Source organism: Macrotis lagotis, chromosome X (genome assembly GCF_037893015.1).
Source record: "Macrotis lagotis isolate mMagLag1 chromosome X, bilby.v1.9.chrom.fasta, whole genome shotgun sequence".
NCBI classification, from domain to species: domain Eukaryota; kingdom Metazoa; phylum Chordata; class Mammalia; order Peramelemorphia; family Peramelidae; genus Macrotis; species Macrotis lagotis.
Window position 1 is genome coordinate 340,542,801 of NC_133666.1, and position 23,034 is coordinate 340,565,834.

General features: G+C 34.4%; 1 protein-coding gene across 1 annotated transcript in view; it reads left to right on the forward strand.

Moving 5' to 3' along the window:
* Window positions 1-23,034, forward strand: part of UBE2QL1 (ubiquitin conjugating enzyme E2 QL1) — a 63,969-nt gene that overhangs the window by 31,232 nt on the left and 9,703 nt on the right. The window lies entirely within an intron of this gene.

Sequence of the window (23,034 nt, forward strand, 5' to 3'; positions counted from 1 at the left end):
TATGGTGCTTTAAAGTTTGCAAAAAAAGTTATCTTTTTGCCTCCCCATCATAGAGGCATTGGAGGAATTATTTCCCCCATTTTACAGCTGAGGAAACTGAGACTGAGTAGTTGTCTTAACTAGTACAAGAGTCATTCAAGATAACTCATTGTGTCCTTATACTTCTTATGAATCCATTCCACTTCTAGTCTGTGACTTTATGTGAACTCTAATCAGCTGTATTAATGTTGAATCATGATTTTGATTACCTATATTGTCAATTGCTGTATAATTATATTGACTGGGCACCCATTCAAATTGGTTTCATTAAAGATGGCTAAACTAAAGTAACTAGTTATGCTCAAGGCACATAATTATAGCTAGACAGAAAATTACTTATATACTTTAAAGATCTGTGATTTTTATCAGTGTTTACACTCCTTCTACAGATACAGATCTGTATAGAAAATGACCTAGAAATAAGATTGTCAGGCTGGTATATTTCACATATAACTACCTGTTCCCTTATAATTCCTATTCTTAGGAACTTATTTGATCCTTTTGTAACCAAACTTTTTGACCTTAATGTCAGCAGCCAAGTTCACTTCACCTTGCAGGAGAAAGTGCTCCAAAACCTAGAACAAAATTTTCCCTAGCCCCATTCCTTTGCTGAGTGGGATAGCCCCTATTCACCCCTTCTCTGATGTTATACTAAAATTAAAGCGCAATGGTGTCAAAATCAAGTAGAAATAGATTCCTGCAGCTGCATATTAACTTAGAAAACCACAAAGTAACATTAGCTATAATTATTATATATTAATTTATTTTATTAAACATTTTCCAATTTTATTTTGTTCCAGCTTCATCAAAAAAACCCAATATAGATCAATTCTCAAATAGTCATTTCTTTTCTTAGAGAATTAGTATTTGACTGAATTGAAAATGGTCCCTAAAATCATTTAGCATTAAAACATTTCTTAAATTGCTCAATAGAAAATTTTTTTTCTGAAATCATATATATGAGTTTCAGAAGTGTGTGTACTTTAAATTGACTGCCATAGAGAGAAATCACCTTTCTGAGTTTTTTTTCCTTCTCTTAAATATATGTAATTTTTGAAATTTCTCATACTGTCTATGAGTTCAGAGAAGACATCCCCCCCCTTTGCCTTCGGCTTTATAATCTTTGTAGCAATGGTATAAAAGTAATGGTTTACTGCATCTCCCTGTTTCTTGTGAATGAAATCATGCTTAAACAAACCTGAAATTCAAATTATTCTCTAATTGTTCCCTCATGCATCAATTTTATAGGAACAAATTTACATCTTCAAAACCACCATTATAGCAGCACTAACTGTAGATGCTAATGCAAATGCCAGTTAAATAGTCAGACCAGTAATAGGAAGTAGTAGTACAGAACTCAGATCTCCTAAGTCATATTTATTCCTTAGCTCAGTGTTAGTAACTTGGCTTATTTCTTCCTGCTTAGTTGTGTAAAAATAGCTCTGAGAATTTGGTTCATTAGCTTCCAAGTTTTTTGGTCACAACAGCCCCTCCAAAAAAAAAAGTTCTGACACATTATAAAAAGTAAAGCAAATTATAATTAATTTTGTTTTGGAGAATTTTATGACACCCTTAGGATAATTGGACACATTCCCAAGGTGCTAACAGTGTCAGAATGGAAATCACCTCAGCTTGATAAAATACACTAATGACTCCTGATTTTGGCCATTTCTCAGGTCCTTTTCATTCTGCCTACTAGTAGTATTCTAATAGAGTAGAGGTGAGGGAGTAATTATTTTCTTGCTGAGTCGGATACATTATTCTGTATCCACAGCCTTAGCACCTTGTTATCACCTCATTAGCACCCTCTGCACAAAGCAGTCAAAACTGGGCAGTCACATACACCTTCAGGCAAGCAATGGTTCTTGTCAAGCCTGATGTGTTTAGTTAATGAAAGTTTTTATTTACATATATTTATATGTGTGTGCAACTACCTGAAAAAAATGAAGAAAATAGCGCTTTGGTTGGTATTCCAGGGCAAGACAATTTCTTACTTCAGGAATCTGAAGTTTAAAAAAATGGCCCACTCTGTACTTTTTATCTCCTAGCATATGAGCAGGTCATGCAAAGGGAAACCTAATGAAGTAAAAGAGTTGTTAGACCCATGTCAAATTGAATATCAGCATTTGCAAACCTGGTCTTTGAACTCATAAAGGAGTGAATGTAAGAAAATACCTTAAAAAATCTTGTAGTTTCTTGGTCCTAGAGGACCAATGATGAAACACATCCTTCTTAATTTAGACAAGTAGAGGGCCATGGGGTGCCATGTTTCATAAGAAGAAAAGTACAGTTTCTGAGCAGATTATTTTAGTGAACTGATTTTCTATGTTAAAGGCCAAGTTGGGGTAGAGCAGTTATATACTAAAGTGACAGTTTGTATAAAAATATCAATTTAAAGTCAAAGCACAAAGCCTGTTCTGGTCTTGAAGATATCTCCCTATAAAAGGGACAGCTATTTCCATTATTACCTCATTTAGGACTTTGGCCACATCTCCTTGCTTCTCTGTGAAGTGTTTTGCCCTGGATATATTGTTTGAAAATAACCAATTAAGTCATGACTATTAGGATCTTTGAATGAAGGCTTTGAAGGTGAGCATCAGTGCTGAACATAGAAAAGACTAAAGGAGAACAGGGTCAGAGACTAGATCTTCAAAAGAAACTGACTTGGGTCTCATAGAGGGCAGTCATGGAGAGACAGGAGAATGGAAACTAGTTTTTGGTGTGGAACTAGATTTAAGAGGAAGGAATCATATGGTGCCCAGGAGAGAAAGATACAGTGTGGCCCCATGGATCACAATGGCAAGAAGCAATTGTGCAAACCTCTCTCCTAGAGAAAAAGAGCTACCCTTGGGTCATGAACTAGAGGAGAGAGACAAACGATCAAGACACAGAATAGAGGAGGAATTGTTTATCTTGCCCTCCACTGCCATGGTGAATGATGGATTCCACAGATCTGGGGACAAAAGGTATGATTCTCTAGCAAATCTAAGAATAGTTCCCTTCTGAATTCTGTCCTGCTCTAGCCCCACCCTGTTTCCTTTCACTTCATTGTACTGTCCCTTTCCTCCATAGATGTCTCAGCTTCCCATGGTCTCTAGCAGGAGCCAGGGTCCCAGAATCTCTATCTTGCCAATATAGGGCCATTTATCAGAAGAGCTCACCTGGAGAGGGAAAAAACAAGTATTTATGTAGAGCTTTGCACATACTACATGTCTTAAACAGCTTTACAAGTATTATCTCATATAATTCTCACAGCCATGGGAAGTAAGTACTATTAGTAACCCCATTTTACAATTGAGGAAATTGTGATAGGCAGAAGAGTCTTCCTTGTCTAGAGTCAAGAACTCATTTTTCTGACTCCACTGTTAATATTTATCCTTGTCTCTCAAAGATCATGACATCAGGGAGGTGATGCCATGACAAGCACATAAATTGGACTTGTGAGAGAAGGGGTTCTATGCTAAGTCATCAGTCTCACTTTCTTCTCAAGCCATCTAGGTCCAGTAACCAGATATGAAGCAAGACAATTGGAGATGTTTCCCGATGCAAGATAATCAGGGTTAAGTGACTTGCCCAAAGTCACACGGCTAGGAAGTGTCAAGCGTCTGAGATGAGATTTGAATTCAAGTCCTCCTGACTCCAGAACTGGTGTTCTATTCACCATGCCACCCAGTTGTCACTGTTCTAGTTCAGGTTCTTATTCTTGTCTATAATATGATATTCCAAATTGGTGTCTCTAACCGGGCAGCTGAGTGGAGCAGTGGATAGCATATTGAATCTGAAGTCAAGAAGATTCATCATGCTGAGTTCAAATCTGATGTCAGATTTGAAAGTAAGCAGTTGGGAAAATCAGTGCTGAAGATGGAGAAGAATAAAGGAGAAGAGGGTCAGAGACTAGATCTTCAAAAGGAACTGACTTGGGTCTCATAGAAGGCAGTCATGGAGAGACAGGAGAATGGTAGGAAAGGAAGCAAAAAAAAATCTTTTTAATAGACTTGAAAATTCCTTCACCAAGCTCAACATTGTGTTGCTTTGAGACAAAGGCCTGATCACTCTAAACTATACTCCGCCAATGGCTGAATTTTATGTCTTAAACATCTCTTTGCATCTTTTTTGTTTTCTCCAATGAGAATGTCACTATTCTAGTTTCAAAGCTCTTATTATTGTCTACAATATGACATTCCTAATTGGTCTTCCCATCTCTAATCTCCCCTTTGCCCAAGTGACTCTACATACACTTGATTAAATGAGATAATGTTTTTTAGCACACACACTCAAGCACACAATCTAGTAGGTACTATATCATTAATTTCTTTCCTTTCCCTTCCCCCTAGGGCACAGGTCTTACCAGTTCACTCCCTGGCCGAAAAATATCTTTTTTTTTTTAAGTTTTTGCAAGGCAGATGGGGTTAAGTGGCTTACCCAAGGCCACACAGCTAGGTAATTATTAAGTGTCTGAGGTCAGATTTGAACTCAGGTACTCCTGACTCCAGGGCCAATGTTCTATCCACTGCACCACCTAGCCATCCCTGAAAAAAAAATCTTAAGGGGTTCCAGAATTAATTATCAGTTTCTCAGTTTGGCAATGTAGGTTCTCCAAAATATGAGTTTGTAGCCAAATTGAACTAACTGTTCCCTGGGACCAACATTCTATCTTCTCTCACCCTTCATACACATAAACTATCTGCCATAACTAAAATTAGGCCTTCCTTATTTCTACCTTTTAGAATCCTTCATTCAGCTCAAATGCTGCCTCTTCTTTAAAGTCTCTTTCCTAATGTTCCATTGCTTAGGTTCTTACTATGATCATATTGCATTTATTCCCCAGTGGAGTAAGCTCCTTAAGAGCATGAATCATTTTGTATTTGTATCTCAACCACTTTGCACAAGGCCTTTCATGTTTGTTGAAATGAATTATACTGAACTAAACTGAATTTCATGGAAATGGGTGGATTCTTGGGTTTAAGTAATGAGTTCTATTTTGGAGAGATTAAGTTTGAAATGCTATTGGGACTAGATGGAGATGTCCAGCAACTAGTTTTTGTTGTGGAACTAGATTTAATCATAGTTTAGAACTAGATTATAGATTTCTGAGTCCTAGAAATCTAGAGCCCCTTAGAAAGATTTCAGGAAAAGTTTTCTTATGTTTGGTTAATTGCAAAAGATAAATGTTCCCTATAGCCCTCATCATGAACAAATATTTATCAAGCATTTATGATATGAAAGATGGTACTTACTATCAGGACTGTATAACATAGTTAATGAGATAAGATATGAAAACCTCCTATAATAGAATTTTGCAAAGTAATTTACAAATTTTACTTTGTCTTCTGATTTAAGTTCTACATATTGTTTATCCTAATTTTAGAAAAAAGGAAATAAACTGAAAGTTTGAGTGACTTGCCCAGGTCACACAGCTAGTGTCTGAATTAGTATAACAAAGGAGTGGCAAATGTACAGAAGAATACATTCTCCTAGAGTCTGAGAAGGAAGAAATCATTAGTACCTTGCACATCACTATTCAATATTTCTGGAATAAACAAACAAATGAATCTCTTGAGTAGAAAAATCTAATGAAGTCTTGGTTTTGAAGATTCCAAAGAATGAAGGGCGAAGAGATGATTTATATAAAAGGTGTAGACAAAGGAAACTGCAAAGAATTTTCAGGAATCTTGAAAATAGTCCAGTTTACACGAAATGAAATGTTGTATGGAATGTTGAATGAATGAATGGAAAGTGTTATTAAGTACTAACCATATTCCAAGCATTGTCCTTCTGGGAACATGAACAAATACAAAAAATAAAATATAAAGCAAAAGAAATCTTCTCAAGGTCTCTGAGTTCTAGTAGGAGGAAATCTTGCATACAAAAGAGTGGTATGAGGATTTTTTGGTTTGAACAGCCACAGGGCAATCAATTGGCGTGCTCTCTATAGAATAAATTTTAATAATTCAGTTACTGTTCTCAAAAACAGGTATAGGGAGGGAGAGGGAAGAAGGCTCTGCAAACGGGAATACAAGAATGTGAAGACCATGTATGACTGTGGTCTGGACCTGACCAGCTGATTAACCAGGCACGATAACATGACCCTGGGGCAATGTTAAGTTGGACTCATAGCTTTTAAACCCTGATAAATAGAAGAATAGTTGTTCTATTCGTTACCAAAAATAGATAAGTTGTGAGAAAATGCTGGATAGGAGAGTGACAGTATTTCAACTTTAATGTTTTGAGGTTCAGCTAATACCAGAGCATCTATGTGAAAATATTTAGTTATAAATTAGACTTAGCACAGACCCCTCCACTCAAATCTGTGCTTGCCATGGCTTCACCTCCCTGATGATTATTCAAAAAACGAAGGGTAAACATTATGATTAGAGGTATAAAATTGTAACTTGGAACATAAGTGACTTAGCAATAAATATTTCAAGAATCATTCCCAAGGAAAGGTTGGAGAAAGGAAATTACTCACTCCTGACCTAGTCTGGAATGTACTATGTCTAATATGAAACAAAATGATCATTTTAAGCTATTCCTAAAAGACATATTTAGATTCCGAAAATAGTTGCCACTAAAATCACTTTCATGAGTCTCACAAATAAGAAGGCTATAAGTAGATTAAATCTTAATGTCTCATGTAGCCCATAAGTATTTCTTCCATTAGGATTGAGAGTCTGGTACTAAGGGAAATCTGATGTTAGAGACCTTCAGTGGGGTGAAGGAACCACTTTCTCTCCATAAAAGCATTGCATATACAGATAGCTCTAATCTTTAGGAAGTTTTTTGTCTTTCTGACTTCAATTCTCAGTTTATATCTTTGAAACTTTGAACTGCTGTTTTTGTTCAGGGAAAGTAAGAACAATACTAATTCCTTTTCATCGTGACAACCCTTAAAATTGTTGAAGACAGCTCTTATTTCTCCTTGAGTCTTTTCTAGATTCACCCTCACATGGAATGGATTCTACATTCAAGCTTCTTGGTGTCCTTTCTACAGTGGTACCCAAAACTAATGAAGTCAGTTGGGCTATTAATGATCACTGCTTCTTTTTTAGTCTCTTTGATAATCCATTCTAAAATCCCGAGAGAAAACAAAATCATTGAGGTTCCTCTCCTCTTCTTGCTGATGTCCCAGATATCACTGATAATTGTTCCATCATTTATTGCCAGTTCTTTCAGCACCCAAGGATGTAGTTCATCTTGCCAAATGACTTGACTTTATCACATGTTTATATGCCAACTTTTTATTTATATTGTTTGTCAACTCTCTATTAACCATTTTGATTTGTTTGTGTTTTTTCCCTAGTCTAAAGGTTGTTGTGGGTGATAAAGAGAATAGAAGCAAATTAAGACTTTAATGACTTTGGGTAAAGTCACATAACATTTCTAAGTAAAATTTATTCCCCTGGTAAATGAAGGCTTTGGATTAGATGAGTTCTAAGTTCTCTGGTTTATTTTTTTATGAATAGTGCCTTGTGAATGCCATCCCACAAATAATTCTGTTACTTAAGATCTTTAGATATACTTGTAAATATTTCCTCCCCTACTCATCTTAATGTGTTTTGCGGTTTGTTTTTCCCAGGAAACAAATCACTGACTGCTAATGATTCCCAAGTCAAATTAGTTCTATTTAATTAGCACTAACTAATTATTTAGTTTAGCCTTTGTATTTTAAAATTACTGTGGTAATGATGTTCAAGTCATTTGAACACATTTTCTACTATTGTGATAATATTATTGGAACAGAAGTGAAACTGCACTGTCCTACTGAATGCTAAATAGTGAATACAGGTATATGCTCTTACCTGAAAATGTGTTTCCTAAAATTGAGAAATGCTACCTATGTCAGCCTACCAGAGTGAGGAAATCTTGCTTTGCATTCTAGTTTTATTCTTCTAGAGCAAGTGAGTTTAGAATTATTTTGTCAAACTCATAAAAGCTAATGATAGAGGGAGAAAAGAATGGTACATGACTGCCCTCTGTTTTGACAGATTAATTTACCAGCTTTGATTCCTGCCACATTATCTGGTGACATTGTTGGTCTCCTGTATTTCTTTGGGGCTTTCTTCAGACTGCATTGCCATGACTATTATCTGTCTTATGACATGACTGGAAACTTTTCCTTTAGTGATACTTAACAGCAGAAGTATGTAATTAAGTGTTCTGATTAACAGATTACTGAAGGTAATAAAAATTTTGTTAAATACCTTAAGAAAAAAGAGGCACAGTTCTTCAGAATGATTGGAAGCAAATTATCTGCCACACATTAAGAAAGGTTTTCTATCATATACAGTCTTTATTACTATAAATGTGTGAATGGGTGTGCTTTTTAGGGCAAAGGGAAGATGATGGCATGAAAATGTAGACTTGCTATTTAACCATTCTATTGGTAAAATTTTGTTCTTTTCTTTCCTACACCAGAAAATGGGCATTCCCTGTACAGAGAGGAAAATGGATGAAACTCTGTTCTGTCCTCTAAATCATCCTTCCTTTTTCATCTTTCTTCCTACTTAGGTGCTCTAAAAGAGGAGATTACATAATTCAATGTCATCTCATACCCCTTATATAAAAGGGTCCTCACATGGTCACTGATATTCAATCACCAAGTCTCAGAATTGAAAGGGACCTCAGAGGTTATGTAATCTACCCTGTATCTGAACAGATATTCCTTTTGCAGCATCCCTCCTAAAGTAGCATTGAGCATCACTTAAAGCTGCCTAGTGACTTGCAGAAAAGAATTAATCCACTCAGCTTTGGCAGTCCTGCCTTGGGGCTAACCTACCTTGATTTGTGGGCCAGTCAATGCAAGCTCACTTAGCTCAGTATAGCTTAGCCAGTATCAGAGCACATCATGCTTTACCGTTCCGTTCAGATGTCTACCCTGGGCTATCTTGCCATCTTTTCTTTCACTATACAAAAAATATTCAACCAACTTCCCCATGTTTTACTTTGGACACAATAATCAAGACAATATTGTCACTGCTTCTGGATAAAGTGTGTCAATTGCATGCCGCATCAATCAACTTACCATCCCTGTGACTGCTCAGGCCAAAACTCTCTCCTAAGGCCTTCTGAAAATAGAAGGTTCTTGAGGGCAAGGATTTCATCACTAGCACCATGCTTGGCATTTAATAATTACTTCTTAAATGCTTTTTTTTTATTCATGCCTGAGGCAGCCCATTCCATTTTTGAAACCTCCAATTATTTTTCTGACATCAGACCTAAAAATGAGTCTTGGTAACTTGAATGCATTTCAGAATCACAGGATCCATTTTATTAATATCAAAGAAAAAGAATCTTCAGATAAAAGATTAAAGCAAAGAAAAATTTTACTAAATATATATATATATGTATATTTTGGTGGGATGGGGAATGGACCTAGGATTTTAGCCCTATATAGGAGGAACTCCATCTAGGGATTTGTAATGAGACACTGAGATTTTATGTTTTGTCCAGGATTATACAGAAAGTATATGTTTGGCTGAGGCAAGACTTAAAACTCAAGTCTTCATGACTTGTAGGTTCGGTCACTGCCCTTTCCATCATGGTGACTCTGAAATTCATAATGAAATTAAAATACTATTGGCACAAACCCAGAGAACCTGAAAGTTCGTATGAAAAGTTTTCCCAGCACTTTAATTTTGAGTGTTTGAAATTATTTTTTTTAAAAAGTTACTATAAATTTTTGTGATGTAGAAGGATTTGCCTTTTAGGAATAAATCATCATTTCATTATTGAAAATAGAATGATTTCCATTGTAGGAATCAGCATAAGATTCAATGGCATAAGAGGAAGGGAAAAAGCATTCACTAAAGACTTGATTACTATGCACTTGGTTTTCAACCAAGCACTATACAGATATTATCTTATTTAATCCTTAACTATCATCCAAAGAGTGAAGTCTTATTGTATCTTTATCCTTATTTTGCAATTCAGGAAGTTGAAGTAGATAGATGTGACTTGCCTCAGGCCACAATGCTACTAAGTGGCTGAGGTTGGGTTTTGAATTCAGGTCTTCCTAATTTCAGACTACCTAACTGTATTTGAGATCATCTAATCAAATCTCTTCGTTTTATAAATGAAAAAATGAGTGTTTTTTTCTTAGAATAATTTCTTTTTAATTATGTGTTTAGAAATAGCAAAATATGGATTACCAACAATCTATTTCAGGAAAGAAAATATGGAAACATATAGTTGTGTATTGAAGGATTGAATAGTTTACCTTTGCTTCCATTCCTTTTATTATGTAATGCTAGATGTCTTGATGCTTCAGTTTACATGATGTAAATAAATGCAAACTGTAATAAATGTAAATATGTATATAAAACTCTTATTAGTCAAGTGATATTTTTTTACTGCATTAAACTATTTAAAGGAAATAAAATAACAAATAGATATAGCTTTCTATCATTTTTACATGGACATAGCTTAAAGAACTATAAAATGAGAAAATTAGTCTGCAACTTTAAGTTCCCTTCTGATCTGTTATTAAGTCCTGGAACCACATTTTACAGATGAGAAAATTGAGGCCCCAAAAGGTTAACTGATTTGCCTAATATCACAATGTCACTAAACCACTACTAAAACCCAGGACCATGTATATACAGCATTTAGAAGAGGTTGCAGGGTGGCTGAAAATAAGAGAGAAGGGAGTGTTGCAGGTTAGACTTAAGATTTAATCAGAGTAAGGAATTCCCTAGTATGAAAATTCCTTCCACAGATTCAAATAGCAAATTAACTCTAAATTTTAGCCTTAGGGAATAAACTGGAACACTAAGACTAAGTGATTTTTCCATGAATCAAAGCAGAATTGAACTCAGGTTTTCTTAATTCCATGACCAGTCTTCAATTGACTATGTAATATTTTATCTCAAATCTTAATCTTTTTTTGCAAAAAAATAATTTTGTAAAGCTAATCCTCTCTACTTACTTTATCTTATTAACAAATTTTTCAACATTAGATGTATACTGTCTTTCATTCTCTCTACCTCCCCTAGTCTTTCATTAAGATCTATATGCAAATGACTCCCATTTCTGTATATCCTAGGCTATGGTCTTCCTTAGTTAATCACTTTTAAGCAAACATTCTGTAGTCATCTCAAATTCAATATCTCTTCACCAGAAATAACATCTTTTTCTCTCTCTGTTTCTGTGAAGGGCACCACAGTCATCCTTTCACCCAGGGTTCAGAACTTCTAAGTGATCCTTGACTTTTCCTTGTCTCTCACCATCCCCTATACTTCCACCATATACAATCAGTTGCCAGGTCTAATAGCTGTTACCTCCAAAACATTTCATGTATATTCTCTTTTCTCCACTTTTCTGGTTTCTATTCTACTTCCAGACATCATCAACCTCTTCTCCTATTAAGTCTTCTTGTCTCCAGTCTTTCTCCTCAATAATCTACCCTATACACCACTGCCAAATTGATATTCCTAGAGAACCACTCTAATCATGTTATTCCCTGTGTTCAAGAAGCTAAAGGTCCTTATTGCCTCTAGGAGCAAAAGCAAATTCTTCCTTGTCACTTTAAGTCCTTCACAATGACACTCCATCCTACTTTCCTGGCTTATTATACATCACTTTTACATGCACTCACTGTCCCAGCCAAACTAATAGATTTGTTTGCCTCTCCTTCATGACATTTTTCCCATCTCCAGGCTATCCACCATACACTCCTAAATCACCTTCACCTCACACAATCCCCAGCTTCTTTCAAAGCTTATCTCAAATATCCTCTCTCTCTCTCTCTCTCTCTCTCTCTCTCTCTCTCTCTCTCTGTAAAAACTTACCATAAATCCTCTAGTTGTTATTGTTTTTATCCTGGCAATTACTATGTATGTATTTAATTTTATGTATTTTCCTATACTCATGGTATCCTCCCTCTATTGGTCTCCACCCCTACTTCTGCCCACAAGTCATCTCCTTGAGGTCAGGGACTGTTTTATTTTTGTCTTTATATCTCAAAGAATCTTGTATATATTGCATGGATAATAAATGCTAATTGATTATAAATGAATGAAGTTTAAGCACAATATATCTGTAATGAAAAGCCTTGGAATGCACAGAAGCTCAGTGTTTGAAGGAACTTCAATGGCTCCTCAGTCAATAGCATTTATAAAAAAACATCCACTATGTGCACAGCATGTTTCTAGGCTCTTCGGATACAAAGATGAACCAAAATAGATCACACTCTCAAGAAGTTTTTTTTTCATGATAAGAAGAGGACACATACACAAATAGAGATTGAAAAGATTTCCCCCAAATCTTGATAGTTATATTAAGAATTAGTTATGATGGGGCAGCTAGGTAGTACAGTGGACAGAGCACCAGCCTGGAGTCAGGAGTACCTGAGTTCAAATCCAACCTCAGACACTTAATAATTACCTAGCTGTGTGGCCTTGGACAAGCGACTTAACCCCATTGCCTTGTAAACCAAAACAAACAAAAAAAAAGAATTAATTATGATATTGAAGAAACTGAATACATTTATTTTGTCAACTCATACCTTGATACAGTAATGTAAATTTAACCATAAAATTGTTTTTCATGAATATCTTACTATCACTTAGTTGTACAGCTATTCCATGAAGTTTGAAGATGTAGCTTTTATAAAAAAAGAACATTTTATTTAGTTCATTATTTCTGACAGTGAGAACTTTAGGTAGACTATGATCCTGCACCAATAATTTTGTATGTATGTGGTGGGGGGTGGGGTGTTGGGTTTTGAGATGCCAAAAAAAAAAGGCCAAACCATCAGTCTAAGAGGGAGGGGAAAAGGATCAAATTGATTTTGTTATCTTGACAGTAAAAACAATCTTTTTATTTCTTTTCTGCTTCTAATTAGATTGTAAGGTCCTTGAAGGCTGGAACTGTTCCTCATTCATCTAAGGTTAAAGAAAAGATCATTTCTGGCTGAGGTAAACAGGGAAAACTTCATAAAGAAGAGGGGAATAGTGAAGGATGATAAGATTTTCAATAAGCAAAAATGAGGAAGGTTATTCTGGGTGAAGGTAATAAAAAATAATTGGATTCTAAACCTGGAATGAAATTAGAGGTCATCTAGTCCAATTTCTCACCCCAAAGCATGAACCCTATTTACAACATCCCCATAAGCCAGAATGTAGAAAGTAAAGGACAGAAATATTGAGTATTCTCAATTAGTCTGAACAATGACTGTATGGTGTGGATTATGATTAAATCAGTTTGGAAAGAGAGGAGGCATATTGTGAACTCTAAACCAAAATTTAAACTTGATTCATAAATGGTAGAAGAGCACTGAAGAGTTTTGAACAGAGTAATGACATATCAAATTCATGTATGAGAAAATAATCTTGCAGCAATATGAATAGCAAAAAGAAGTGTCATGGCTGGAAACTAGGTGACCAATTGAGTTGGAAATGTCAGTAGAAGGTCCAGGTAGAGATGTGAAGCAGGCAATTAAAAAGGTGGGTTGAAAGCTCTGGAGAAAGTCAGGATTGGACATTTGGAATAGGATTCAATCAAATAATGGTGTCAATTGCAGCTACAAAAGTATATAAGATTGACAAAGTAAGAAAAGGGGGGAAGAGGGCAGAATCTTGGGAAATTTCTGTTAAGAGACATAGAAAAATAAAGAACCATTGAAGGAAATAAAAACAGGAGTGGCTAGAAAGATAGAAGAGTGTGGTTTTGCATAAGTTAGGGAGTTAAAAGAATGATTGGTTGTTTCAAATAAATAAGATAATAGTATTAGATTTTTAAATAATGAGGTCCTTAGTGATCTCTGAGATGTCAATTTCAGTGATACCATAGAAACAAGTCAGATTGCATGAATTTGTAGGGAATTGATGTTATAAAAGTGGAGGCAATGCCTATAGACTATTTTTTTTCTCATACATTTGGTATTGAAAAAACAACATAGAATTGGAATGATGGGGTCAAAGGGATTTTTTTTTTTAAATTTTTAAAACTTGTTTTATCTGAACGTGTTTGTAGACAGATGAGAAGATAATAGGAGAAGAAGGTTCTGACATTGCAGTAGAAGCAATGAGTAGCAATGAGTAGCCATAGCATCAAGGGCACAAAAGGAAGAGGCAGTAGAAATATTCTCCCTATCATCCAGGTCGCAATCTGGGGTGTCATCTTCCACTCTTCTTCCTTTCATCCAACTACGCCTCCTTATTCAACCTGATTTTCAAAGGGCACAATGAAATATCCAGAAAGAGTATCAAATAGGGGCAGCTAGGTGTTGCAGTGGATAGAGTACCAACTCTGGAGTCAGGAGTACCTGAGTTCAAATCTAGCCTCAGGCAAGTAATAATAACCTAGCTATGTGACCTTGGGCAAGTCACTTAACCCCATTGCCTTGCAAAAAATAAAAAAAAACATTTTAAGTGTCAATAGACTAAAGAGGATTTGGGGAAAGAATAGAAGTAATCTGGACAGTTATTAAAGTTTGGGAGGAGATATTTAGGGACAAGTAGTAGGTCTTTTCTTCAGTAATAATGAATATAAGGGATTAGGAAATGAGAAGACTAGGAGGCTGACTGAACTGGGACTTTGACAGTTAAGGAAAGAGATTGAGTAAGAATTTAGCTAATGGAGGAGCTTAGAGAATTAATTGACTACAAAGGTCTCTCTAGAATGTCTATGAGAATGAGAATCCTGTTTGAGTAATATTCTCTTTCATTGTTTTTCTCAACTTTTACCCATCTTTATTACTCATGTTTGGGTGGTTGACTGACTGGTTGATTGATTGGTTTACTTGCTTATGACAGAACTCCCTTGAAGTTCAAGATGCCTCAGTAAGCAAGTCAACCAATTAAAGAACTTCTCTAAGATTTAATGAACTTTGTAACTTTAAATCTTAATAGTCTGATTCTCTTAACTTCACTCTGCAAAACCACTATTCATTTCTTGAGGATTGCATTTGGTTTCCACTTTTCACTTTATCTTGTTAACCTTAAAAAGAATGTTAACAGTATAGGGTTAAAATAATATAAATTAAAGGATACAGTTCTTTTCTGGACTAATGAGGGCTGAACAAGACTTCCCTTCAAAGTCTAAGGAGGACCCATTCCATTCCTCACAATAGCTAAGAAGAATTATCACCTTTGCCAGGAATATTAAAAACTTATAGTAATTATTATACTTTGATGATCTCTATTTTTTTCCTCCACTCTAGACTTTTAATAGTATCTCTTTAAGGTAACAGGATTAATTCCACAGGTTTCTCTTCACTCATCCCCCCATCCCTTTCCTATTTGCTGCCTAATTGACCAGCTACTAGGTAATGACCTGGCATTCTTTTCACTTGAAGCTGACTTGATTTTTCTTTATTTACATTTTGTCTTGTTTTGTTTTTGAAGCAGAGAGATTTCTTAGGATTATGTGTTGTCTCATCTAAAGCAATAAGGTTTTTTCTGTTTTTGTTTGCTTTGGAAGTTGAACGTCCAGGAAGAGAGGAATTAATGATTTCTGAAACCAGTTGTGGGTTTCTTTTTTTTTTCTTTCTTAAATCAGTCCACCGATTAGCCTCTCAATTCTCTTGAGAATGATGGTGTCATTTAAATAATCTAAAACAGGTTTGAAATCACACTTTTCCACTGATTGTTTTTGAAGGTTTTTGTCGACTTCCAATAATTTGGGTTTGGCAAGTGGTTTATATATATTTCAGTCCTTTAGAATGTTTTTCGGGAGAATGGGGAAAATAAGTATTTATATAGTACCCATAATGAGCTTTGCATTATGCTAATCACTTTCTTACAGATATGCCATTTGTTCCTTACAACCACCATGAGCATAAGTGACTTGCTCAGGGTCACAAAGCCCCAGCGCTCTATTCCTGTGCCACCAGCTGCCTCTTTTAGAGACAGAACTAATTACATGAATTAAGACACCTTAAACTTTGATATAGTTTGAAAATTACTAACTTTTGATCCTGGACAAATCAGTGACCTTCACTGAGCCACAGTTTCCTTATCTGTGTCATGAAGGTTGAATTAGATCATTAGATGAAGTTCTTTCCAGATCTACTTTTAAACAATTACATATCAGCTAAATCTTTTTATTTTGTTTTTGCAAAGCATTGGAGTTAAGTGACTTGTCCAAAGTCACACAGCTAGGTAAATTTTTTTTGAGTGTTTGAGGTTAGATTTGAATACAGGATCCTCCTGACACAAGAGCTCTATTCACTGTGCCACCTATCTGCCCCTATATCAGATAAATATCATCAAATAATTGTTTATAATATAAAATAATAGGTATACTATTGTAATCAAAGTTTATAATATGAATCATAGAATATCAGAATTGTAATAAACTCCAGAGGTCTTGTAAGTTTGTCTATCCTTTCTAATTATTTAATCATTCTAAATTCTAGATTTTAGAGATTAAAAAATTGAGGCACAATTGAAATAAAATTGATAGCAAAGCCCAGATTAATACCATAAGATCTTATGATGCTTGTACTTCTTTCTCAAAGAGGACCATGACATCAGAGAGGTGATGCCATGATAAGCACATGAATTGGATTTGAATGGAGGAGGGCAGAACTCAGTCACCAGCCTGACATGCTCTCCCTAGAACCATCTGGATCCAATTACCAAATACAAATCAGGATGACTGGAGATGGTTCTGGATACCAGCCAGACATTTAGGGTTAAGTGACTTGCCCAAAATCACATAGCTAGTAAGTTTTAAATGTCTGAAGCTCAACTCAAACTCCTGTCCTCCTGACTCCAAGGTCAGTGCTCTGTCTACTGGGCCACCTAGCTCAATACTCTTTTCATTGACACAATATGTACTTTTTTTAAATTCTTGGTCATAGTTCTGTGTCAAGTTCTTTTTTGCTTTTTATTTTTTAATCTCAGACTTTCTAAAACATCTGCCAGAATTCGTTGCATTTTTGCATGATTCTTGCATAGTCTAGTTGTGCCCATACCAGACATTCAATTTGTTGAAAAATTGTGAAAATATAAATTTGTACCTGTAGGTGATTGATCACATTGATCACCCTATAGGTTAACTTCTGACCATACAGTCAATTGACTCCACAGCTAGTGGCTCCATTGTCATAATGGATTTGAGAGACTTATAAGCACCTAGAATAAAACAAGTCGGAGTACTGAGAGTTTGCACATTCCCTAGTTGATTCAGAAGCAAATAGTATTTTATTAGAATTCAGGGAATGAATAGCTACCCCAAAAGAAATAGGAGCTACTATGGGAATTATTTTTACTCAGGTTTTTATAGGAAACTGTGCCTTTAAGAGAACATATCTGGGGCAGTTAGGTGGTGTGATAGAGCACCAGCTTCAGAATCAGCAGGACCTGAGTTCAAATCTGGACTCAGACATTTAATAATTAGCTAGCTGTGTGACCTTGGATAAGTCACTTAAATCCATTATCTTGCAAAAAAAAGAAAGAGAGAATATGTCAATATCTGGTTAACTGTTGTGATAGGAATTTGTAAAATTCAAAGGGGAAAATCTTCACAAAGGAAAAAAATTCTTTTATGCCATTTCATCTGTTTATTACTATAAATTATACAATTCCCTTAACCTGCTGCTTGATTAATTAATTTGAACTTGTTATAGTAAAATATGTATTCCTATAAACACTTACCTCAAGCATTACAACTCAACATTACTAGTTCATCTAGTTTCAACTTGTTGAAGAGCCTCACTGACCTGGTCAGTGTTTCTGTTGTTCAGTCATTTTCAGTCATATTTAACTCTTCTTGACCTCATTTTGGGTTTTCTTGGCAAAGATACATCATTGATTTTCCACTTATGAGGAAACCAAGGCAAACAGAGTTAAGTGACTTATCCAGTGTCACACAGCCAGATTTGAACTCAGGAAGATGAGTCTTCCTGACTCCAGGTCCATTACTGTATCTGCTTTGTCACTTTTGCCAGCAATGTAACAATCAGCTATTGCAAAACCATCATTCGAGTGGCATAGCTGTTATTTTAGATTAGATAGAGGTATCTAAACTAGCTCTTCATAAAGTGGAAATGAGCAAAGTAGAGTCCTAAGTCAATCACCTACTTACTGTACTCAGAACTGGGGATTCTACTTCCCCATCACCATGTCTAAATTTTAGTTCCCTCCTCATATCTATTATTTTAGAATCAGTAGCTTCCGATTGGAAGTCTTTCCTGATTTACCCAAATTATTAGTGTGCTCTCCTTCCTTAAATTATATTGTATTTACTTTTTTCTCTTTAAGTAGTGTATTTCTGCACTAGAACATAACTCCTTTAAGAAAGGAACTGTTTTACTCCTACTATTCCAACTTGAAATTAGAATAGACATTTCATAAATGTTTAGTATATGTAATGAAACTGAATTATGATATAGTGGCTTGGAAAGAAGAGGAGTAGGCCTTCAGGTCTTAAAGTCTCATTTAATAAATAATGTTGGGAGTCCCATCAATGATCTCCTTATTAGAAGCAGATTTATATTTAATATGTTGGAATGAGACTTCCCCTTTTAGATGAGAAAAATTATTGATTTTTTTATTTAAATTTAAATGTATTAAATTAATTTAAATTTAAAATTATTGTTGTTTATGTTCATTGTGATAATAGTGACTTAACTTTTATGACATTTCATGGTCACCAAATTACTCACTAGATTCCCACAATAACTATCAAATAGTTGGTGTAAATATTGCTTTTTCTATTTTGTAGCTGAGTAAGCCAACATTTGACAAAGTTAAAAGTGATAAGATCATGTGATAAAAGGTCTCCAGCCTTGACAAAAACCCAGGTCTGTTGATTCATTACAAGTTAATATTTCAAGTTTGACAATTCACAAGTTTGACAATTTTGACAGTTCACAAGTTTGAGAGATAGGAAATAAACTATGATTTTAAAGAATCATTTAATTGGGCTAACTATTAAGTGAAAGAAGAATTAACATTTTTGTGAAACTCTATTGTTTAAGATACACCAACAAGCCAAAAATTTTGGTGTATAGTAGAACAAGACATAGAAGATAAAACTATGGTTTTGTATTTACAATTGTGTATGATAGATGAATTTTAATATTGAATCAATTTATAATAGACTCTGTATCCTGATGGCTAAATTGACTGAAACTTCAGTGTTGTAGCTCTATCTTCATCATTTCATTCAAAGAAGACTAATAAAGAGATGTTTGTTTATATGTTTGATTTTTTTTTTTGGTAAACAATTGGTACTTTCTCAAATAATAAGTCAAAATAGCTATGCTTGCCACAAATGACAGTATTCATAAATGTGTTTGATACTTATTTTAAAAATCTTTTTTATTTCTAAATATAGTATCCCAGAATTATTTCATAATTACTAAAATTAAATATATAGTTTTCCTTAAATTTCCATTTTTGTACCTAAATATATTTTTTTTATTTTTCCTGCCATTTAATATCTAAATCAGGTCTACATAATGTTGTAAAAATTATATTCACAAATATTTAATGGAAGAATTCAGACCATGCTATAATATTTAATATTATTTAACTATTTATTGAATCTTTTCACAATGTGGTTTAGGAAACTCAAGAGACATGAGTTCTGCCCCATCTTTGACACATCCTAGCTTTATAACTTCAGATAAGACATCTAAATTCTTTTAGCCTCAGTTCCTTCATCCCTGAAATGGGACTATTATGTATTTTCTCCATTGCCTACTTGACAAATTTTCTATGAGTAATGTGCTTTGTAAATTATGTCATCAATCAGTCAACAATTATTAAATTACCATATCTCAGAAACTGTTAAACACTAGAGATACAAAGCAAAACAAAACAAACAAAAAAACCCCCAGTATTTATCCTCAAGAAGTTTAAATTTTAAAGAGGTAGAAAGTATGTAAATAACTATATAAAAACTATATAAAGAGTAAATAGAAGGTAATCTGAAAAGAAAAGGAAATAACATCTGAGGAAATCTGGGAAGGCTTCCAAGGAAAGGTAGAATTTTAAAGAAAAAAGAAAATTAAAATGAGAGGACCAAGTATTAAAGGCAGAAGGAACAACTAGAAAAAAGACTCTCAGTTGGAGTGTCAGAGCATTTAGGTTGGGGTAGTAGTTGGATAGAAAGGAACAGAGTGTAAGAAGACTAGGAACCATGTTGTAAAGAACTGTAAAAGATAAACGGGAATTTTATTTGATTCTATGGGTAATTGGAAGTCAGTGAAGCTCATCAAATAGAGAGACCTGTGCTTGAGAAAAATCACCTTGGCAACTGGGTAGAGGATGGATTATAGCATGGACACAGAACCCTAAAGAAACAACTAAAAAATTAATTGAAACTATGTGACATAGTAACAAAATATAAACTCCTGCTTCATAAATCATAAGTTTCCTATATATGACTGTAAAATCCAGTACAGATAGATATATCTCATTCAAAATTCAGAATTTTGTACAAAATAGAGTTTTAAGAAATACATAGGAATTACATAAATATAACTATAAAATACTTTGGGAAAATAAAGACAGACCTAAATATTAATTGTTCATGTGGATATAAATAAATATCACAATAAAACATTTACTTTATTAAGTAATATAGCAGATATGGCAAGAAAGTAAAATGACAATGCTAATTAATGTACTTATTAATTTTCATTGTGATCGCTTTATGCACCTAGAAAAAATAATAGCTATATTTTATAGGAGGAACAAGTATTCAAGAACCTCAAGGGAAATTTTAAAAAACTGGGATGAAGGAAATCAAGCAATACCAGATCTCAAATTATATTACATAACAGTAATCACCATAGTGGCTAAAAAATAGAAAAATCAATCAATGTAACAGATTAAGGTACACAACATATAGAAGCAAATGAACATAGTTACTCCGCCTCACATTTCTATGAGTAATGTGCTTTGTAAATTATGTCATCAATCAGTCAACAATTATTAAATTACCATATCTCAGAAACTGTTAAACACTAGAGATACAAAGCAAAACAAAACAAACAAAAAAACCCTACTGGCAAACACAGCAGAAAGAGGAGGGAGAGAGAGACAGAGAGACAGAGACAGAGAGAGAGATTGAGATTATAATTGTTGGAGAGGCTGTGGAAAGATAGGCATAATAGTCCTTATAGGGGAGCTATGAATTGGTATAAACAATTCTGGAAAGCAATTTGGAACTGTGTCCAAAAAAGTCATTAAACTGTGTTCATTACTCTGTTGAATTTATTATAGGATTTTTTTAAAAAGTAAATCGTACAGCATCAGTTTTACATAAAATTCTTTTTCTGCTTAGAAAATGTTCTCTTGGTGTTCATTAAATTTGAAATAAAAAGTGAAATCTAATTTTTAGGAAAGTTATATTCCAAATGAGGGAAATTATTATTTCTAATAATAACAATTTTCCAATAATTCCTATTGTTATTTCTAATAAAGGCCCCAATATATTACTAAAAAAAAATTTTTAATAGAAAGCAGTTAGCATTATAAGTTATAAATAGTAGAATATGGTAGAAAAAATGAGAAAAGTATATGGTGTAATAGTAATATTTTACTTCTCTAAACTCTTTCATCATTTTTGAATTTGATGCTCACAAAAATACCTAAGTAGATCTGAATGATATCAATACTCTTTTTGACAAATAAGAATATTGAGACACAAAGCTTGTTCAAGTCAAAAATAAGACTCGAACTAGATTTCTGCCCTCTTGCAGCTCTTTCTTCTATCTCCAAAGAAAAGAAAAATAACAAATTCAATTGTGAATTCAATAGGCAAACAAATCTTCAAACCTTGGAAGGTTCTGTGGTCAGCATTTTATTAACATTTTCCCAAAGTGAAGACATGTATTTAGGGTTGTAATAAGGATTAAATGAGTTAGCTATATGGCATAATTACTAGAGCACTGGACCTAGAATCTGAAAGACCTGAATTCAAATCCAGCCTCAGATACTTACTAGCTATGTGGGCTCATCACCTGACCCTGCTTACCTTAGTTCCCTCTTCTGTAAAATGAGCGGGAGCAGAAAATGGCAAACCACTCAAGTATCTCTGCCAAGAAATGCCAAAAGGGGACACAGAATGGGACATTACTGAAACAACTCAACAACAATAACAAAATGTGTAAAACATTTTATAAAACTTAAAATTTTATATAAATGTAAGCTGCTAGTATCATTTTTACCCTCCAGTTAAGGGTTGGATAGATCTTGTTTTATCTTGCCACAGTTCAAACTTGGACATTGCCAGTCAACCAGACTATTCTCTAGTTTAACTCTCTCAATCTTCCTATACCACTCTTAAGAGTGGATATCAACCTTTATATGCACTCCAGGGTAAGAGGATTCAAGTTAATGACTACTAAGTTATTCTTTGGGGGAACAGAAGACAGTTTCTATTGTAAATTCTTTTAGAACATGTTATGTCCTGAATTGACTTTATTTTACAAAGGCAAACTTTTGCCAGTGCTAAATTGGAGTTGTCACAGAAATAATTTTTCCTTGCAACAGGGATAACCAAGAAGAGGAGGTGATCCCCAATGAACCTGGTTCTCCATTTTCCCTCATGTACAAAAGTATAAGTAATATAGTATATCTCATTTCTCCCAATTTATCTCTAACTTGTTTGGAGCCAAAAGAGCTGGTTCACAGAGCAAACTAAAGATTTGATTCATTACAATATTCAGAAGGTAAAATGTCAGCTTTAAGAGAGGTCTCAGATCCTCCAGTGCCTCATATTAATGTTAGGATCCTTTGGAGGGTTCTTTTACAGTAAAAAAAAAAGAAATTGAGTTTCTGTAACCAAAGAGAATATTTTAATAGTTCATCCCCGGAGGACCTAATTCTTGAGATTTCTAGACCAATAGTCAGAACAGTCTCCAGAGGATCATGAGACTTGTTTGAATAGAAAATTTCCCTGTGATATCATGAAATCACACTCAAAAAAAAGTTTTCAGGATCTTTAAAATTTGAGTGTGAGCTTAAAACACAGTTTATTTTCTCCTTCCTCCCATACTGCTTTCCTTTTTCCACCCCATGACTTAAATCAAATGTA